The sequence below is a fragment of the Gorilla gorilla genome, chromosome 3, assembly GCF_029281585.2.
Source record: "Gorilla gorilla gorilla isolate KB3781 chromosome 3, NHGRI_mGorGor1-v2.1_pri, whole genome shotgun sequence".
Lineage (NCBI taxonomy): Eukaryota > Metazoa > Chordata > Mammalia > Primates > Hominidae > Gorilla > Gorilla gorilla.
This window is the reverse complement of record NC_073227.2, coordinates 60,377,879-60,398,294: the sequence shown is the minus strand read 5'-3', so window position 1 is coordinate 60,398,294 and position 20,416 is coordinate 60,377,879. Positions and strand designations below refer to the sequence as shown.

Genomic DNA, 20,416 nt, shown 5'->3' with positions numbered 1-20,416 from the left:
GGACATGAACTCATCATTTTTTATGGCTGCATAGTATTCCATGGTGTATATGTGCCACATTTTCTTAATCCAGTCTATCATTGTTGGACATTTGGGTTGGTTCCAAGTCTTTGCTATTGTGAATAATGCCGCAATAAACATATGTGTGCATGTGTCTTTATAGCAGCATGATTTATAGTCCTTTGGGTATATACCCAGTAATGGGATGGCTGGGTCAAATGGTATTTCTAGTTCTAGATCCCTGAGGAATCGCCACACTGACTTCCACAATGGTTGAACTAGTTTACAGTCCCACCAACAGTGTAAAAGTGTTCCTATTTCTCCACATCCTCTCCAGCACCTGTTGTTTCCTGACTTTTTAATGATTGCCATTCTAACTGGTGTGAGATGGTATCTCATAGTGGTTTTGATTTGCATTTTTCTGATGGCCAGTGATGATGAGCATTTTTTCATGTGTTTTTTGGCTGCATAAATGTCTTCTTTTGAGAAGTGTCTGTTCATGTCCTTCAACCACTTTTTGATGGGGTTGTTTGTTTTTTTCTTGTAAATTTGTTGGAGTTCATTGTAGATTCTGGATATTAGCCCTTTGTCAGATGAGTAGGTTGTGAAAATTTTCTCCCATTTTGTAGGTTGCCTGTTCACTCTGATGGTGGTTTCTTTTGATGTGCAGAAGCTCTTTAGTTTAATTAGATCCCATTTGTCAATTTTGTCTTTTGTTGCCATTGCTTTTGGTGTTTTAGACATGAAGTCCTTGCCCATGCCTATGTCCTGAATGGTAAAGCCTAGGATTTCTTCTAGGGTTTTTATTGTTTTAGGTCTAAACTTTAAATCTTTAATCCATCTTGAATTGATTTTTGTATAAGGTGTAAGGAAGGGATCCAGTTTCAGCTTTCTACATATGGCTAGCCAGTTTTCTCAGCACCATTTATTAAATAGGGAATCCTTTCCCCATTGCTTGTTTTTCTCAGGTTTGTCAAAGATCAGATAGTTGTAGATATGCGGCGTTATTTCTGAGGGCTCTGTTCTGTTCCATTGATCTATATCTCTGTTTTGGTACCAGTACCATGCTGTTTTGGTTACTGTAGCCTTGTAGTATAGTTTGAATTCAGGTAGTGTGATGCCTCCAGCTTTGTCCTTTTGCCTTAGGATTGACTTGGTGATGCGGGCTCTTTTTTGGTTCCATATGAACTTTAAAGTAGTTTTTTCCAATTCTGTGAAGAAAGGCATTGGTAGCTTGATGGGGATGGCATTGAATCTGTAAATTACCTTGAGCAGTATGGCCATTTTCACAATATTGATTCTTCCTACCCATGAGCATGGAATGTTCTTCCATTTGTTTGTATCCTCTTTTATTTCCTTGAGCAGTGGTTTGTAGTTCTCCTTGAAGAGGTCCTTCACATCCCTTGTAAGTTGGATTCCTAGGTATTTTATTCTCTTTGAAGCAATTGTGAATGGGAGTTCACTCATGATTTGGCTCTCTGTTTGTCTGTTGTTGGTGTATAACAATGATTGTGATTTTTGTACATAGATTTTGTATCCTGAGACTTTGCTGAAGTTGCTTATGAGCTTAAGGAGATTTTGGGCTGAGACAACGGGGTTTTCTAGATATACAATCATGTCATCTGCAAACAGGGACAATTTGACTTCCTCTTTTCCTAATTGAATACCCTTTATTTCCTTCTCCTGCCTAATTGCCCTGGCCAGAACTTCCAACACTATGTTGAATAGAAGTGGTGAGAGAGGGCATCCCTGTCTTGTGCCAGTTTTCAAAGGGAATGCTTCCAGTTTTTGCCCATTCAGTATGATATTGGCTGTGGGTTTGTCATAGATAGCTCTTATTATTTTGAAATACGTCCCATCAATACCTAATTTATTGAGAGTTTTTAGCATGAAGGGTTGTTGAATTTTGTCAAAGGCTTTTTCTGCATCTATTGAGATAATCATGTGGTTTTTGTCTTTGGCTCTGTTTAGATGCTGGATTACATTTATTGATTTGCGTATATTGAACCAGCCTTGCATCCCAGGGATGAAGCCCACTTGATCATGGTGGATAAGCTTTTTGATGTGCTGCTGGATTCGGTTTGACAGTATTTTATTGAGGATTTTTGCATCAATATTCATCAAGGATATTGGTCTAAAATTCTCTTTTTTGGTTGTGTCTCTGCCCGGCTTTGGTATCAGAATGATGCTGGCCTCATAAAATGAGTTAGGGAGGATTCCCTCTTTTTCTATTGATTGGAATAGTTTCAGAAGGAATGGTACCAGTTCCTCCTTGTACCTCTGGTAGAATTCGGCTGTGAATCCATCTGTCCTGGACTCTTTTTGGTTGGTAAACTATTGATTATTGCCACGATTTCAGATCCTGTTATTGGTCTATTCAGAGATTCAACTTCTTCCTGGTTTAGTCTTGGGAGAGTGTATGTGTTGAGGAATTTATCCATTTCTTCTAGATTTTCTAGTTTATTTGCGTAGAGGTATTTGTAGTATTCTCTGATAGTAGTTTGTATTTCTGTGGGATCAGTGGTGATATCCCCTTTATCATTTTTTATTGCATCTATTTGATTCTTCTCTCTTTTTTTCTTTATTAGTCTCACTAGCGGTCTATCAATTTTATTGATCCTTTCAAAAAACCAGCTCCTGGATTCATTGATTTTTTGAAGGGTTTTTTGTGTCTCTATTTCCTTCAGTTCTGCTCTGATTTTAGTTATTTGTTGCCTTCTGGTAGCTTTTGAATGTGTTTGCTCTTGCTTTTCTAGTTCTTTTAATTGTGATGTTAGGATGTCAATTTTGGATCTTTCCTGCTTTCTCTTATGGGCATTTAGTGCTATAAATTTCCCTCTACACACTGCTTTGAATGTGTCCCAGAGATTCTGGTATGTTGTGTCTTTGTTCTCGTTGGTTTCAAAGAACATCTTGATTTCTGCCTTCATTTCATTATGTACCCAGTAGTCATTCAGGAGCAGGTTGTTCAGTTTCCATGTAGTTGAGCGGCTTTGAGTGAGATTCGTAATCCTGAGTTCTAGTTTGATTGCACTGTGGTCTGAGAGATAGTTTGTTATAATTTCTGTTCTTTTACATTTGCTGAGGAGAGCTTTACTTCCAAGTATGTGGTCAATTTTGGAATAGGTGTGGTGTGATGCTGAAAAATATGTATATTCTGTTGATTTGGGGTGGAGAGTTCTGTAGATGTCTATTAGGTCCACTTGGTGCAGAGCTGAGTTCAATTCCTGGGTATCCTTGTTGACTTTCTGTCTCGTTGATCTGTCTAATGTTGACAGTGGAGTGTTAAAGTCTCCCATTGTTAATGTGTGGGAGTCTAAGTCTCTTTGTAGGTCACTCAGGACTTGCTTTATGAATCTGGGTGCTCCTTTATTGGGTGCATATCTATTTAGGATAGTTAGCTCTTCTTGTTGAATTGATCCCTTTACCATTATGTAGTGGCCTTCTTTGTCTCTTTTGATCTTTGTTGGTTTAAAGTCTGTTTTATCAGAGACTAGGATTGCAACCCCTGCCTTTTTTTGTTTTCCATTTGCTTGGTAGATCTTCCTCCATCCTTTTATTTTGAGCCTATGTGTGTCTCTGCACGTGAGATGGGTTTCCTGAATACAGCACACTGATGGGTCTTGACTCTTTATCCAATTTGCCAGTCTGTGTCTTTTAATTGGAGCATTTAGTCCATTTACATTTAAAGTTAATATTGTTATGTGTGAATCTGATCCTGTCATTATGATGTTAGCTGCTTCTTTTGCTGGTTAGTTGATGCAGTTTCTTCCTAGTCTCGATGGTCTTTATATTTTGGCATGATTTTGCAGTGGCTGGTACCAGTTGTTCCTTTCCATGTTTAGTGCTTCCTTCAGGAGCTCTTTTAGGGCAGGCCTGGTGGTGACAAAATCTCTCAGCATTTGCTTGTCTGTAAAGTATTTTATTTCTCCTTCACTTATGAAGCTTAGTTTGTCTGGATATGAAATTCCGGGTTGAAAATTCTTTTCTTTAAGAATGTTGAATATTGGACCCCACTCTCTTCTGGCTTGTAGGGTTTCTGCCGAGAGATCCACTGTTAGTCTGATGGGCTTCCCTTTGAGAGTAACCCGACCTTTCTCTCTGGCTGCCCTTAACATTTTTTCCTTTATTTCAACTTTGGTGAATCTGACAATTATGTGTCTTGGAGTTGCTCTTCTCGAGGAGTATCTTTGTGGCGTTCTCTGTATTTCCTGAATCTGAACGTTGGCCTGCCTTGCTAGATTGGGGAAGTTCTCCTGGATAATATCCTGCAGAGTGTTTTCCAACTTGGTTCCATTCTCCCCATCACTTTCAGGTACACCAATCAGACGTAGATTTGGTCTTTTCACATAGTCCCATATTTCTTGGAGGCTTTGCTCATTTCTTTTTATTCCTTTTTCTCTAAACTTCCCTTCTCGCTTCATTTCATTCATTTCATCTTCCATTGCGGATACCCTTTCTTCCAGTTGATCGCATTGGCTCCTGAGGCTTGTGCATTCTTCACGTAGTTCTCGAGCCTTGGTTTTCAGCTCCATCAGCTCCTTTAAGCACTTCTCTGTATTTTTTTTTCTAGTTATACATTCTTCTAGATTTTTTTCAAAGTTTTCAACTTCTTTGCCTTTGGTTTGAATGTCCTCCCGTAGCTCAAAGTAATTTGATAGTCTGAAGCCTTCTTCTCTCAGCTCGTCAAAGTCATTCTCCATCCAGCTTTGTTCCGTTGCTGGTGAGGAACTGCGTTCCTTTGGAGGAGGAGAGACGCTCTGCGTTTTAGAGTTTCCAGTTTTTCTGTTCTGTTTTTAGCCCATCTTTGTGGTTTTATCTACTTTTGGTCTTTGATGATGGTGATGTGCAGATGAGTTTACGGTGTGGATGTCCTTTCTGTTTGTTAGTTTTCCCTCTAACAGACAGGACCCTCAGCTGCAGGTCTGTTTGAATACCCTGCTGTGTGAGGTGTCAGTGTGCCCCTGCTGGGGGGTGCCTCCCAGTTAGGCTGCTCAGGGGTCAGGGGTCAGGGACCCACTTGAGGAGGCAGTCTGCCGGTTCTCAGATCTCCAGCTGCGTGCTGGGAGAACCACTGCTCTCTTCAAAGCTGTCAGACAGGGACATTTAAGTCTGCAGAGGTTACTGCTGTCTTTTTGTTTGTCTGTGCCCTGCCCCCAGAGGTGGAGCCTACAGAGGCAGGCAGGCCTCCTTGAGCTGTGGTGGGCTCCACCCAGTTGGAGCTTCCCTGCTGATTTGTTTACCTAAGCAAGCCTGGGCAATGGCGGGAGCCCCTCCCCCAGCCTCGCTGCTGCCTTGAAGTTTGATCTCAGACTGCTGTGCTAGCAATTAGCGAGACTCCGTGGGCGTAGGAGCATGCTATGCTCTAAATTTTTCTCATAATAATAATTTGGCTGTGTCCCAGAGATTCTCGTATGTTGTATCTTTTTTCACAATCATTTCAAAGAATTTATTAATTTCTGCCTTAATTTCATTATTTTATCCAGAAATCATTAAGAAGCAGGTTGCTCTTTTCTATTTCATGATATTTTTTTTTCTTAACTTTGATTTCTGTTTTTATTGCATTGTAGTCTGAGACTGTGGTTGGTATGATTTCAGTTTTTCTTGAATTTTCTAAAGATTATTTTATGTCCTATTGCGTGATTGATTGTAGAGTATGTGTCATATGCAGCTGAGAAGAGTATATATTCTGTTGTTTTGGGGTGGAGAATTGTGTAAGTGTTTATTAGGTCCATTTCCCCAATTGTTAAGGTTTTGAATATCTTGGTTAGTTTTCTGCCTTGATGATCTGTCTACTACTGCCAATAGGTTGTTAAAATCTCCCACTATTATTGTGTGGTTATCTGAATCTCTTCATAGGTCTCTAAGAACTTGCTTTATTAATCCAGGTGCTCCTGTTTTGGGTGCATATATATTCAGGACAGTTAGATCTTCTTGTTGAATTGAACTCTTTACCATAATGTAATGCCCTTCTTTGTCTTTTTAGATCTTTGTTGTTTCAAAGTCTGTTTTGTCTGAAATTAGAATAGCAACCCCTGCTTTTTCTGTTTTATATTGTTCGGTAGATTTTTCTCTATTCCTTTACTTTGAGCCTATGGGTGCCAATGCATGGCCGATGGGTCTCTTGAAGACAATATACCATTGAGTTTTGCTTCTTTATTCAACTTTACACTCTCTGCCTTTTGATTGGGGCATTTAGCCCATTTACATTCAATGTTCATATGGATATGTATGCATATGATCCTCTCATCATGTTGTTAGCTGGTTATTATACAGATTTGTTTGTGTGGTTGCTGTATAATGCCACTGGTCTACCTACTTAAGTGTGTCATTCAGGCAAGAAAAAGAAATAAAAGTCATCCAAATAGCAAAAGAAAAAGTCAAACTATTGTTATTTGCAGACAATATGATTATACCTAGAAAACTCCATAGTCCCTTCTCAAAAGCTCCTTGATGTATCACAACTCCAACAAACCTTCAGGACGCAAATCAATGTACTGAAGTCAGTAGCATTCCTATACATCAACAACATCCAAGCTGAAAGCAAATAAGAAACACAATCTCATTTACAATAGCCACAAAAAGAATAAAATACGTAGGAATAGAGCTAATCATGTGGGTGAAAGACCCCTGTAAAGAGAATTACAAAACACTGCTTAAAGAAATCAGAGATGACAAAAACAAATTGAAAAACTTTTTATGCTTATGGATAGTAAAAATTAATATTGTTGAAAATGGCCACAAGGCCTAAGCAATTTACATATTCAGTGCTAATCCCATCATACTACCAGTGGCATTTTTCATAGATTTAGAAAATCTATTTTAAAATTCATATGGAATCAAAAACAATCTGAATACCCAAAACAATTCTAAGCAAAAAGAACAATGCTGAAGTCATCACACTACCCAGCCTCAAATTATACTACATGGCTACAGTAACCAAAACATCATGGTACTGATATGAAAACAGACACATAGACCAATGGAACAGAATAGAGAGCCCAGAAATAATGCCATACTCCTACAGCCATCTGATCATCAAGAAAATTAACTAAAACAAGCAATGAGGAAAGGAATCCCAATTCAATAAATAATGTTGGCATAACTGACTAGTCATATGCGGAAGATAAAAACTGGACCGTTCCCTTACACCATACACAAAAATTAACTCAATATTGATTAAAAACTTCAATCTAAACCAAAAACTATAAAAACCTTGGAAGATAACCTAGAAAATACCATTCTGGTCATAGGACCTGGCAAAGACTTCATGACAAATAAGCCAAAAGAAATTGAAACAAAAACAAAAATTGACCTATGAGACCTAATTAAACAAAAGAACCTCTCCACAGCAAGTGAAACTATCAACTGAGTACACGACAACCTACAGAATGGGAGAATAAATTTGCAAACTATGCATCAGACAAAGGTCTATGTACTAATCCCCACTCTAATGCTGCTAATAAAGATATATGCAAGACTGGATAATTTATAAAGAAAAGAGGTTTAATTGACTCATGGTTCCACCTTACTGGGGAAGCCTCAGGAAACTTACAATCTTTGGGGAAGGTACCTCCTCACAGGATGGTAGAAGGGAGAATGAGTGCCAAGCAAAGGGAGAAGCCCCTTATAAAGCCATCAGATCTTGTGAGAACTCACTCAGTATCATGAGAACAGCATGAGGGAAATGGCCCCCATTATTTAATTATCTCCACTGGTCCTGCCCTTAACATGTGGGGATTATTACAATTGAAGGTGAGATTTGGGTGGGGACACAAAGAAATACCATATTATTCTGCCCCTGCCACCTCCCAAATCTCATGTCCTCACATTTCAAAACACATCTTGCCCTTCCAATAATCCCCCAAAGTCTTAACTCATTAACCCAAAAGTTCAAGTCCAGAGTCTCATCTGAGACTAGGCAAATCCCTTCCACCTCTGAGCCTGTGAAATCAAAAGCCGGTTACTTCCTAGATACAATGAGGGTGGAGGCATTGGGTAAATACATTTATTCCAAATAGGAGAAATTAGCCAAAACAAAGGGGTCACGGGCCCCATGCAAGTCCAAAGTCCAGTAAAGCAGTCATTAAACCTTAAAGTACCAAAATTATCTCCTTTGACTCCATGTCTCACATGTAGATAATCTTGATGCAAGGGGTAGGCTCCCATGGCCTTGGGTTGCTCCACCCTTGCGGCTTTGCAGTCTACAGCCCCTCTCCTGACTGATTTCATGGCTGGCATTGAGTGTCTGTGGCTTTTTCAGGCTCTGTGCTGCAAGCTATCATATCTACCATCTGGGATCCGGAGGACAGTGGCCTTCTTTTCACAGTTCCACTAGGCAGTGCCCCAGCAGGAACTCAGTGTGGGGGCTTTGACCCCACAATTCCCTTCCTCACTGGCATAGCATAGGTTCCCCATGAGGGCTTCATCACTGCAGCAAACTTCTGCCTGTACAACCAGGTGTTTCCATACATCCTCAGGAATCTAGGTGGAGGTTCCTCAACCTCATTCTTGACTATTGTGCACCTGCAGACCTAACACACATGTAAGCCACCAAGGCTTGGGACTTGCAATCTCTGAAGCAAAAGCCAGAGATGTTCATTGGCCCCATTTAGCCACAGCTAGAGCTGAAGCATCTGGGATGCAGGGCACTGTGTTCCAAGGCTGCACAGAGCAGGCGGGCCATGGGCCCAGCCCACAAAACCACTTTTCCATCCTAAGACTCCAGGCCTGTGATGGGAGGGGCTGCCATGAAGGTCTCTGACATGCCCTGGAGACATTTTTCTTATCATGTTGGTGATTAACATTTGGCTCCTCGTTACTTACGCAAATTTGTTCAGGAGCCAGAATTTCTCCCAGAAAATGGGTTTTTCTTTTGTATCATATTGTCAGGCGCAAATTTTCCAAACTTTTATACTGTGCTTTCTCTAGAATGCTTTGGCACTTAGAAATTTTTTCTTCCAGAAAACATAAATCATCTCTCTCAAGTTCACTGTTTCACAGATCTCTAGGGCTGGGGCAAAATACCACCAGTCTCTTTGTTTAAAGCATAGGAAGAGTCACCTTTGCTCCAGTTTCCAACAAGTTCCTCATCTCCATCTGAGACCACCTCAGCCTGGACATCATTGTCCATATTGTTGTCAGCATTTTGGTCAAAGCCACTTAACAAGTATCTAGGAAGTTCCAAACTCTCCCACATTTTCCTGTCTTCTTCTGAGCCCTCTAAATTGTTCCAAACTCTGTCTGTTACTCAGTTCCAAAGTTGCTTCCACATTTTTGGGTTTCCTTGTAGCAGTGCTCCACTCTCCTAGCACCAATTTATTGTATGAGTCTGTTCTCACACTACTAATAAGACATATCTGAGACTGGGTAATTATAAAGAGGTTTAATTGACTCACTGTTTCGCATTGTGGGGAGGCCTTAGGAAACTTACAATAATGGTGGAAGGCACCTCTTTGCAGGGTGGTAGGAAGGAGAATGTGTGCCAAGTGAAAAAAGTAGTCCCTTATAAAACCATCTGATCTTGTGAGATCTCACTATCATGAGAATGGCATGGGGGAAACTGCCCCCACAATTCAATTATCTCCACAAGGTTCTGACCTTGATATGTGGGGACTCTTACAATTCCAGGAGAGATTTGGGTGGGGGGACAGAGCCAAAGCATATCAGTTTAACATCCAGCATCTATGAAAAACAAACACTTCCCTTAAAAAATGGGCAAAGGACATGAATAGACACTTTTTTAAAGAAAAAGATGTGGCCAAGAAGCATAGGAAAAAATAGTCAACATCACTAGTCATTAGAAACATGCAAATCAAAACCACAATGAGATACTGTCTCACACCATTCAGAATGGCCATTAAAAAAAAAAAAAACAGATACTGGAGACGTTATAAAAGGTCTGCTTATGCATTGCTGGTGGGAATGTAAATTAGTTCAGCCCTTGTGGAAAGTAGTTTGGCATTTTCTCAAATAACTTAAAACAGAATTGCCATTTGACTCAGTTATCCATTGTCAGATATATAACCAAAGGAAAATAAACATTCCTGTACATAAACAGTAGACAAGCAATGATCCAAATCATGAATGAACTCCTATTCACAATTGCTACAAATAATAAAATACCTAGAAATACAGCTAACAAGGGATGCAAAGGATCTCTTCAAGGAGAACTACAAACCACTGCTCAAGGAAATAAGAGAGGACATAAACAAATGAAAAAAAATTCCATCCTCATGGACAGGAAGATTGAATATTGTGAAAATGGCCATACTGCCCAAAGTAATTTTTAGATTCAATGCTATTCCCATCAAACATTATTGACATTATTCACAGAATTAGAAAAGAACTACTTTCAATTTCATATAGAACCAAAAAAAGAGCTCATATAGCCAAGACAATCCTAAGCAAGAAAAACACAGCTGAAGGCGCCATGCTACCTGACTTCAAATTATACTACAAGGCTACAGTAACCAAAACAGCATGGTACTGGCACCAAAACAGACATATGGACCAATGGAAAAGAATAGAAACCTCAGAAATAACACCACATATCTACAGGCATCTGATCTTAAACAAACTGGACAAAAAGAAGCAATGGGGAAAGAATTACCTACTTAATAAATGGTGCTGGGAAAACTGGCTAGCAATATGCTAAAAACTGAAACTGGACTCTTTCCTTACACCTTATGCAAAAGTTAACTCAAGATGGAGTAAAGACTTAAATGTAAAACCCAAAACCATAAAAACTCTAGAAGAAAACCCAGGAAATACCATTCAGGACATATGCATGGGCAAATACTTCATGACGAAAACGTCAAAAGCAATTGCAACAAAACCCAAAACTGACAAATGGGATCTAATTAAAGAGCTTCTGCACAGCAAAAGAAACTATCAGCAGAATGAACAGGCAACCTACAAAATGGGAGAAAAATTTTGCAATCTACCCATCTGACAAAGATCTAATATCCAGAATCTACAAGGAACTTAAACAAACTTACAAGAAACAAACAAACAATTAAAAGGTGGGCAAAGGATATGAACAGACACTTCTAAAAAGAAGACATTTATGCGACGAACAATAAACATCTGAAAAAAGGCTCAACATATCACTGATCATGAGAAAAAGGCAAATCAAAACCACAATGAGATACCATCTCATGCCAGTCAGAATGGTGATTATTAAGAAGTTAAGAAACACTAGATGCTTGCGAGGCTGTGGAGAAATAGGAAAGCTTTTACCCTGTTGGCAGGAATGTAAATTAGTTCAATCATTGTGGAAGGCAGTGTGGCGATTTCTCAAGGATCTAGAACCAGAAATACTATTTGACCCAGAAATCCCATTACTGGGTATATACCCAAGGGAATATAAATCATTCCATTCTAGAGACACACATATATGTATGTTTATTGCAGCACTATTTACAATAGGAAAGACATGGAACCAATCCAAATGCCCATCTATGATAGACTGGGTAAAGAAAATGTGGTACATATACACCATGAAATATTATGCAGCCATAAAGAGGATGAGATCATTTCCTTTTCAGGGACATGGATGAAGCTGGAAGCCATCATCCTCAGCAAACTAACACAGGAACAGAAAAGCAAATACTGTGTGTTCTTACTCATAACTGAGAGTTAAACAATGAGAACACCTGAACACAGGGAAGGGAAAAACACACACACCGGGGCCAGTTTGGGGGTGCGGGTCGAGAAGAGGGAGAGCATTAGGACAAATAGCTAATTGATGTGGGGCTTAAAACCTAGATGACAGGTTGATAGGTGCAGCAAACCACCATGGCACACATATATCTTTGTAACAAACTTACACGTTCTGCACTTGTATCCCGGAACTTAAAGTTTAAAAAAAAAAAAAATGTGCCTTAAAGACATAGGCATGCATGTGTTCATTGTGGCAGTATTCACAATGGCAAATACATAGAATCAGCATAAATGCCCTTCAATGGTAGACTGGATAAAGAAAATGTGGTACATATACACCAGGGAATGCTCTACAGCCATAAATAAGAATGACATTATGTCTTTTGAAACAACATGGAAGGAACTGGAGGCCATTATCTTAAGCAAAATAAAACAGAAACAGAAAAAATAATACCACATGTTCTCACTTTTAAGTAGGAGCTGAATGTTGAGTACATAAGGACACAGAGAAGGGAATCATAGCCACTAGGTCCTATTTGATGATGGAAGATGAGAGGAGTGTGAGGATTGAAAAGCTACCTTTCAGGTACTATGCATATTACCTGGCTAATGAATTAATCTGCACACCAAATTCCTGAGACATGCAATTTACCTGTGTAACAAATCTGCAAATGTACCCCTGAATCTAAAATAAAAGTTAAAAAAATACTGAAAGGTAAACATTTTATTATCAGTTCAATTTTGTTACTTGTTATTGTTTTTTTTCAACTTTTCTGTTTCTTCCTGATTCAATCTTGGTAGGTTGTATGTGTCCAGGCATGCATCCATTTTCTCTAGTTTTCCTATTTGTTGGCCTATAGTCATTCATATTAGTTTTTAATGATCTGTTGTATCTTTGTGGTTTCACTTGTAAAGTCTCTTTTTTTTTCAGTTTTAGTTATTTGAGTCCTTTCTTTATTTCTTAGTCTAGCTAATCATTTGTTGATTTAATTATTTTAAATCACCAACTTTTTAATTTTTTTGATCTTTTATATTTTTAAATCTCTATTTCAATTATTTCTGCTCTGGATTTTGTTATTTGTTTTCTTCTGCTAATTTTGGGTTTGGTTCATTCTAGCTTTTCTTGTTCCTTAAGAATTGTTAGGTTCTTTATTTGAAATCTTTCTACTTTTTGATGTAGGCACTTATCGGTACATTATTGCTATACTATTTGTTACATGGAGTAATATTAGAGTAAAATTCCCTCTTAGTGCTGATTTTACTGTATCCCATAGATTTTGATAGGTTAAATTTCTATTTTCATTTGTCTTAAGAAATTTTTAAATTTCTTTCTTAATTTCTCCATTGACCCATTGGTCATCCTGGAGCATGTTTAATTTCCGTGTGTTTTGTATTTATACAGTTTCCAAAATTCTTGTTATTAATTTCTAGTTTTATTTCTTCATAGTCTGAAAAGACACTTGATATAATTTTGATTTTTAAAAATTTGTAAAGACATGTTTTGTTGTCTAACATATAGTCTAGTCTGGAGATGATTTCATGTGGTGATGAAAAGAATGTGTATTCTCTTGCTGCTGGATGAAATGTCTTGTAAATGTCTGTTAATTTCATCTGGTCTATAGTGCAGTTTACAATAGTCGTTTATTGATTTTTTATCTAGATCTCTCCAATGTTGAGAATGGAGTGTTGGTATAAGAATTTGATAAATAAGGTGGTAAAATTATCACACTCTACTCTGTGTTTAGATAGAGTTTAGACTTTGTATGTTATCTGTTTGTTTTTGCCATTGATTTCAAATTTCTCATAAACCTAACCATTTAATATTACTACTGAAAAGCTATTTGCAAGTTTGTGTTTCTCGCTTCTCTTAAACATTACCTTTTGAAAAAGCTACAATTATTGTTTAAAAGACTGACAGTAGGATGGAAAATAAGAGGAACTTGTTGATAAAGCTTGTAATTAATTTTAAATATTTAAAAGTTGGTTTAGTAGTCAATCATAGAGTAATAATGAAGAAAATGAAACAAAACTTTTCTTTTATTATTTGTTTAAATAATTTACAGTTAGAATAATTTATAGCTGGCATAGTTCTTTAATATCCAATTACTTTGAGTTGAATAAATATCAAAATTAAACTTTAAATATGTGAATATAAAGGAAAACTGCAGACATAAAATACTTTACTTTTTCTTCTAGATCCATTGTTGATGAAAATATAATCGGCTTTTGGTCTGAGATGTAGGCAAAGCAGAATTATAAGAAAAATTAAAGAAAATTAACTCACCCTCCAAATATTGCCACTGGCCAAGAAATAAAGGTAGCTTTTCTTATTGCTTTAAGAGGTGCCAGAATGTTGCAGAAAGGCCCCTTCTTAGAAATAGCCCTTAGTCAAATTCATTTTGGTATAAACAGCATTTTAGATAAATGATTTTCTCATTCTTATTCTGAAATTTGAAAGATCATAATAAGAATAATCTAAAAGGTGTTTTTATTTTGCTTACTGGGCTTTTTCTGACTTTTTTTTTTTTCAATTAATGGAGCTCTGTGCATAGGAAGATAAAAGATACTGGGTGTTGTGTCAAATTAATCTATATGATTTATCACAAATGTGAGAATGACCCCTAATCATGTAGGGTCAGAAAGCATGGACAAAATGGTTTGTGTGGCACTACCTGACTCACCAACCTTTCGTTCTCAGGATTTTAAAATCACTTTCTGGAACTCTTGAGGACACCATTAACCCAAAATCAGCACTACATTCCCTGCCTCTGGCTTTTATCTTCAGCTGCCTTATTTTCTTTCAAAATATTTACAAAAGTGATGATGAAAACAGTTGATCAAAGAATAGCTTAGATGGGCTTTGGCTAATAAAACATTTTGTTAAATGACATTGGATTGGATTTTATTACTAAAACACATATTTTATGAAATAATCACGTAGTTAACACACAAACTTTATTGCCATTTCTGAAAAGAAAATTTCAAAGAAGATAAGAAGGAGGAAGAAAAATAGTTACTAACTAGGGTTATTGTAACGAAAAAGTGAATATTCACAGGGCTAAACAAATTATGACAGGAGTCAAAAACCAACAAAATAGAACTATCAAGCTGGTTATTTAGTATCAAGTTAAAAACAATCATATTTGATTGACTTTTTACATAAATCAATGGCCAAAGACCACTGGGGATATATCTGTAGTTGAAAAGCCTGGATTTACACTAATTGCAGTGAGGAATAATGCACATCATGGTGAACTCAGGTGTATGCCAGTAAGAGGGTACAGGATTTGGTTTATGTTAAGGGATTTGGGGAAGATTTAAGAAAACAGGGCTATGCTTAGAATTGAATGTTGTCGGGAAGTAAGGCAATTCTGATTTGATACATGAATAAATATTATCTAGAAAGAGAGAAAATCAAGCCCAGACTAAAATATTTGAGAATTAAGTGAAATAATAGATTCAAAGGGATTAATGAAAATCTTGCACAATATAATTTGCTTATTTGCTTACTTCATTAGTCACAAAATTTTTGAAAAATACTTGAGATGTGCCTGTTTCTATAACCTGTATTTGTAAAAGTTCTTACCATCTGTAAAAAATAAAATTTACTAATTTTTAATGATATTATATGTCAAATCAAAATCCTTCCTTTCACAGAATTTGTTTCACGTCTTTAAAAGAATGGCAATATGTGAACTGACAAAAATGATTTAAATTGTTACTGTATGCTTTCCATACAATACTTTATATAATGTGTAATATATCAAAAACATATTTGGCATTCTAGAGATATGAAAGACATATAGCACTTAAAGTACATCTCGGGATGTTTCTGGAAATAGCATATATTGTTCTTCAGTGGTGAAAGGATGACATTAAAGTCAGACAATCCTGGAATTGTATCTCTGCCATTTACTAAGGTTGAGATCTAAAATGAATTATCTCATTCACTAAGCTTCATCTCCTGGCCTATAAAATGACATCTGTAACATTTACTTTACAGACAATTTTTGGGGAACTCGTGAAATAATGTATGTACCATACCTAACACACAGCACTCATTTCATGGTAACTATTATTTTATTAATAAGTACTTTATCATAAGGGCAGAATGGTGTAGAAAAAGGATGGTAGATATGTTTTTGATTTTCTGTTTCTTGGTGTACAGAGATTACTATTTTGCATGCACAATGACCCTGTCCCGAATAAAACGAAGAATGTGTTCTTAGGGTCTCATTCAATGCCACACTAAATAAATGATGGCCTGTCATTTTAGATTTAATTTTTTTTCATGTTTCACAAGATCTGAAACCAGAAATAGAGTCTTGGAAAGAACAATAACTTGGTCAGGTGCAGTGGCTCACGCCTGTAATCCCAGTACTTTTGGAGGCTGAGGCAGGTGGATCCCCTGAGGTTAGGAGTTCAAGACCAGCCTGGCCAACATGATGAGACCCCGTCTCTACTAAAAATACAAAAATTAGCGGGATGTGGTGGTAGGCGCCAGTAATCCCAGCTACTTGAGAGGTTGTGGCAGGAAAATCACTTGAACCCGTGAGGTGGAGGTTGCAGTGAACTGAGATCGTGTGGCACTGCACTCCAGCCTGGTCGACAGAGGGAGACTCCATCTTAAAACAAAAGGAAAAAAACAGTAACTTGATAGATTCGTCCTGTTGATTTTCAACCTAAGCAAATCACATACATATGACAGCCTGGGAGGGGTAATTCGTACATATGATTAAGTGTAATATTGATGACTGAGTTCTCCACTCCAATAATAGAGGAAGAAGAAAAAATAACTGATTAATTCATAAAGTTATTTATCATTTGGATTTGGATTACAATCTGGATACACAACAATAGGAAACACAGTCCTATAAAAAAAGCAGTTCTTCCTGTCTCGGTTCTTTACTTCTAGTATTCATGTATGCATTCAACAATATATTTTAACATGTATTGTGTAATAGGAACTAATATGAGAAGTTTTACTTGAACAAAACAGATGAAACTCTTATGGAGCTTACAGTGCGTAACCTCAAACCACATATAGCAACACTGAAGGAAACCATGTTATGGCGTGGTGGCTGACCTACTCAGAAAAACAATTGAGTATAGAGTAAAAATGTAAAGATTTGATACCTTATTATTATTCTCCTTTTTAGCTAAAATAATTTAAAAGGCAATAAATTACCAGCCTATGATGACTTTGGGCCCTTTCTTTGCTGTCATAGATATATATATATTATATAGAGATGTAGATATAGACCAGCAACAGCTGTTGCATAGATTTAAACTTATAATCAAAAGTTAACATCATCTTAAACAATTGTAAAAAATACAGGTATTTGAAAAGTTCATAACGAAGTACAATTTCAAAATCCAGTATCTTAGATAAGGCTTCATCTTTTTATCTTCATTATTACAATAATCTACTAACCAGTCTCCTGTCACCTATTGGGATTATCTCCTTTTAATAAATTATTTAATGAAAAAATTCTAATATCACTGAAACAATCAACATTATGTCAGCTTTTACATAAAATCCTATATTAGCTTCCTGGAATCACATTAATAAATCAAACATTCCTACCTTTGGCTTACACCTTGCCATTTTCCAATCAGATTCATGTCTTGCTAGAAATCGTAGATCAAGCCTTGCTGGTGGACTCTCCACACTCTATATTTTCTCTCACCAAATCTAATTTGTGCATTAGACTCAGTTTGGATTTCAATTCTTCTATGCAGTTTTTCCTACTTGCATAGTACCTCCTCATTATCCCTTGTCCCACAGGCTAGATTAAAGACTTTCTAACCCTCACATTGTTTTCCTCTATCTAGTACTTGCCATAGTTAAATGCATTTCTGTAAATTCAGTAAAGTTACAGGACACAAAATCAACATAAAACTCAGTAACATTTCTGTATACCAACAGTGAACAATTTGAAAAAGAAACTTAAAAGTTATCCCATTGACAAGAGACACAGATAAAATACCTAGGAATTAACTTAACCAAAGATGTGAAAGATTTCTATAATGAAAACTGCATAACACTGAAAGAAATTGAAGAAGACACAAAAAGTCAAAAGGCTTTCCATGTTCATGAATTGGAAGAATCAATAGTGTTAAAATATCCATAAGTACCCAAAGTAATCTATAGATTCAATGTAATCCCTACGAAAATGCCAAAGATATTCTTCAGAGAAATAAAAAAAATCTAAAATTTATATAGAACTACAAAAGACTCAGAATAGCCAAAGTGTTCCTGAGCAAAAACAACAAAACTGGAGGAATCACATTATCTGACTTCCAATTGTATGATAGAGTTATGATAAACAAAACAGCATGGTACTGGCATAAAAACAGACATATAGACAAATGGAACAGAAAATTGAAGCCAGAAATAAGTCCATACATCTACGGGGAACTCATTTTGACAACAGTGCCAAGAACATAAATGGGAGAAAGGATAGTCTCTTCAATAATTAGTGCTGGGAAAACTGGATATCCATATGCAGAAGAATTAAACTAGACATTTGTCTCCTGTCATCTTACAAAAAATCAAATCAAAATGGATTAGAGACTTATACCTAAAAACTGAAACTATGAAATTACTAAAAGAATATCCTGGGGAAACTCTTCATGTCATGGGTCCAAGAAAAGATTAATTTTACTTATTTATTTCTTCACTTAAATTATTATTATTATTTCTAATAGAAACAGAGTGTTTCTCTGTTGCCCAGGCTGGATTGCAGCGGTGCCATCATAGCTCATTGCATCCTCAAACTCCTGGACACAAGTGATTCTCCTGCCTCAGCTTCCCAAGTATCTAGGACTATAGGAGCATGCCACCACACCTAGCTAATTAAAAAAAAAATTTGTATAGATGAGGTCTCACTGTGTTGCCCAGGATGGTCTCAAACTCCTTGCCTCAAGCAATTCTCCTGTCTTGGGCTCACTAAGTGCTGGGATGACTGGTGTGAGACACTGCACCAGGCCTGGGCAAATGTTTCTTGAGTAATACTCCAAGAACACAAGCAACCAAAGCAAAAATGGACAAATGAGATCACATCAAATTAAAAAGCTTCTGCTCAGCAAAATAAATAATCAATAAAGTTAAGAAACAACCCGCAGAATTGGAGAAAACCATTGCGAACCCTCTATCTGACAAGGGATTAATAACCAGAATATATTAAAACATTTAAAAAATCAATAGGAAAAAATCTGATAATGCATTTTTTAAATAGGCAAATAATCTGAAAGTACATTTTTAAAAACAAGACATGCAAATGGCCAACAGGTATTTGGGAAAGTGCTTACTATCATTAATCATCAGATAAATGCCAATCAAAACTACAATGAGACAGCATCTCACCCAAGTTAAAAGGGCTTGCATCCAAAAGACCAGCAATAATGAATGCTGGTGAGAATGTAGAGAAAGGGGAACCCTTATACACTGTTGGTGGAAATGTAAATTAGTATAATCACTATGTAGAAGAGTATGGATGTTTCTCAAAAAAATAAAAATGAAACTACCATATGATCCAGTAATTCCACTGCTAGATCTACCCCAAAGAAAAGAAATCAGTGTATCAAAGAGATATTTGCACTCCTGTTATTTTTGCAGCATGATTCACACTAGAAAAGATTTGGAATCAACCTAGGTGTTTCTCAACCAAGAATAGATAAAGCAATGTGGTACGTAAACACAATAGAATATTATTCAGCAATAGAAAAGAAGGAAACCTTGTCATTTGCAGCAACATGGATAGAACTGTGAAGTGAAATAAGCCAGGCACAGAAAGACAAATTTTCCATGTTCTGATTCATACGTGGGTACTTAAAAATGAAAACAATTGAAGTCATAGAGATAGAGTGTAATGATGATTACCGGAAGCGGGGAAGGGTAGTTAGGGGGCACGGAGAGTGAGGATGGTTTATGGTTACAAAAATATGTTTAGATAGAATGAATAAGATCTAGTATTTGATAGAACAATAGGGTTACTATAGCCAACAGTATTTTATTGTGTATTTTAAAATAACAAAAAGAGTGGAGTTGGAATGATTCTATTATAACACAAAGAAATGATAAATGCTTAAGGTAATGCTTGGTGTAATCATTACACATTGTATACCTGTAACAAAACATCACATGTACCCCTCAAACATATACACCCACTACATACCCACTAAAATTAAAAATTAAATAAAAAATATTTGGTATAAAATACATATTTTTTGAATAAGTGAATTAATGTATGAAAAAACAAACAAATATCAACGTATAATTCCACTAGCAATACTCAAGTCTGTATTCAAAACCTTTAGCTTCATAATTGTTTCAGAATTCAGAACTGTTTAGACAGATACTATGTTCAGAAAAGTAAATGGTACAAATGCTACAGGTTATATAAACATTCAGTGCTTGCTGGGATAAAAGTAATAAAATAGGTTAATAGTCTAATATTAACCTAGTAATTACCATGTTTCATATGTTTTAAGTATGTTCATTTCCTAGGTGAAAGATATATCTCAAAGTTTCCAACCTTGTGTATTTTTCCAAGAAAGAGATACATTTTTCTTTAGGAATGACAAGACCTCTTGAATGTTTTCTTTACTAAGTTATCCAATAGTAAACTTATGTTCTCCTCCAAATTTTTAATGATATTTCTGTATGTGGTAATGATATTAATCACCTTGCTTATTAAACAGAAGTAATTTAAAATATGTTTCTCTTTTAATTGTTATTTTAATATTT

The 20,416-nt window shown here is 36.5% G+C and overlaps 1 long non-coding RNA gene across 1 annotated transcript in view; it reads left to right on the top strand.

Moving 5' to 3' along the window:
* The window catches only part of LOC129533048 (uncharacterized), a 157,353-nt gene that overhangs the window by 16,320 nt on the left and 120,617 nt on the right, over positions 1 to 20,416 (top strand). Inside the window, exon 2 of the long non-coding RNA XR_008679061.2 lies at positions 13,861 to 13,981. This is a non-coding gene — a long non-coding RNA (uncharacterized lncRNA). The remainder of the gene's footprint in view (positions 1 to 13,860; positions 13,982 to 20,416) is intronic.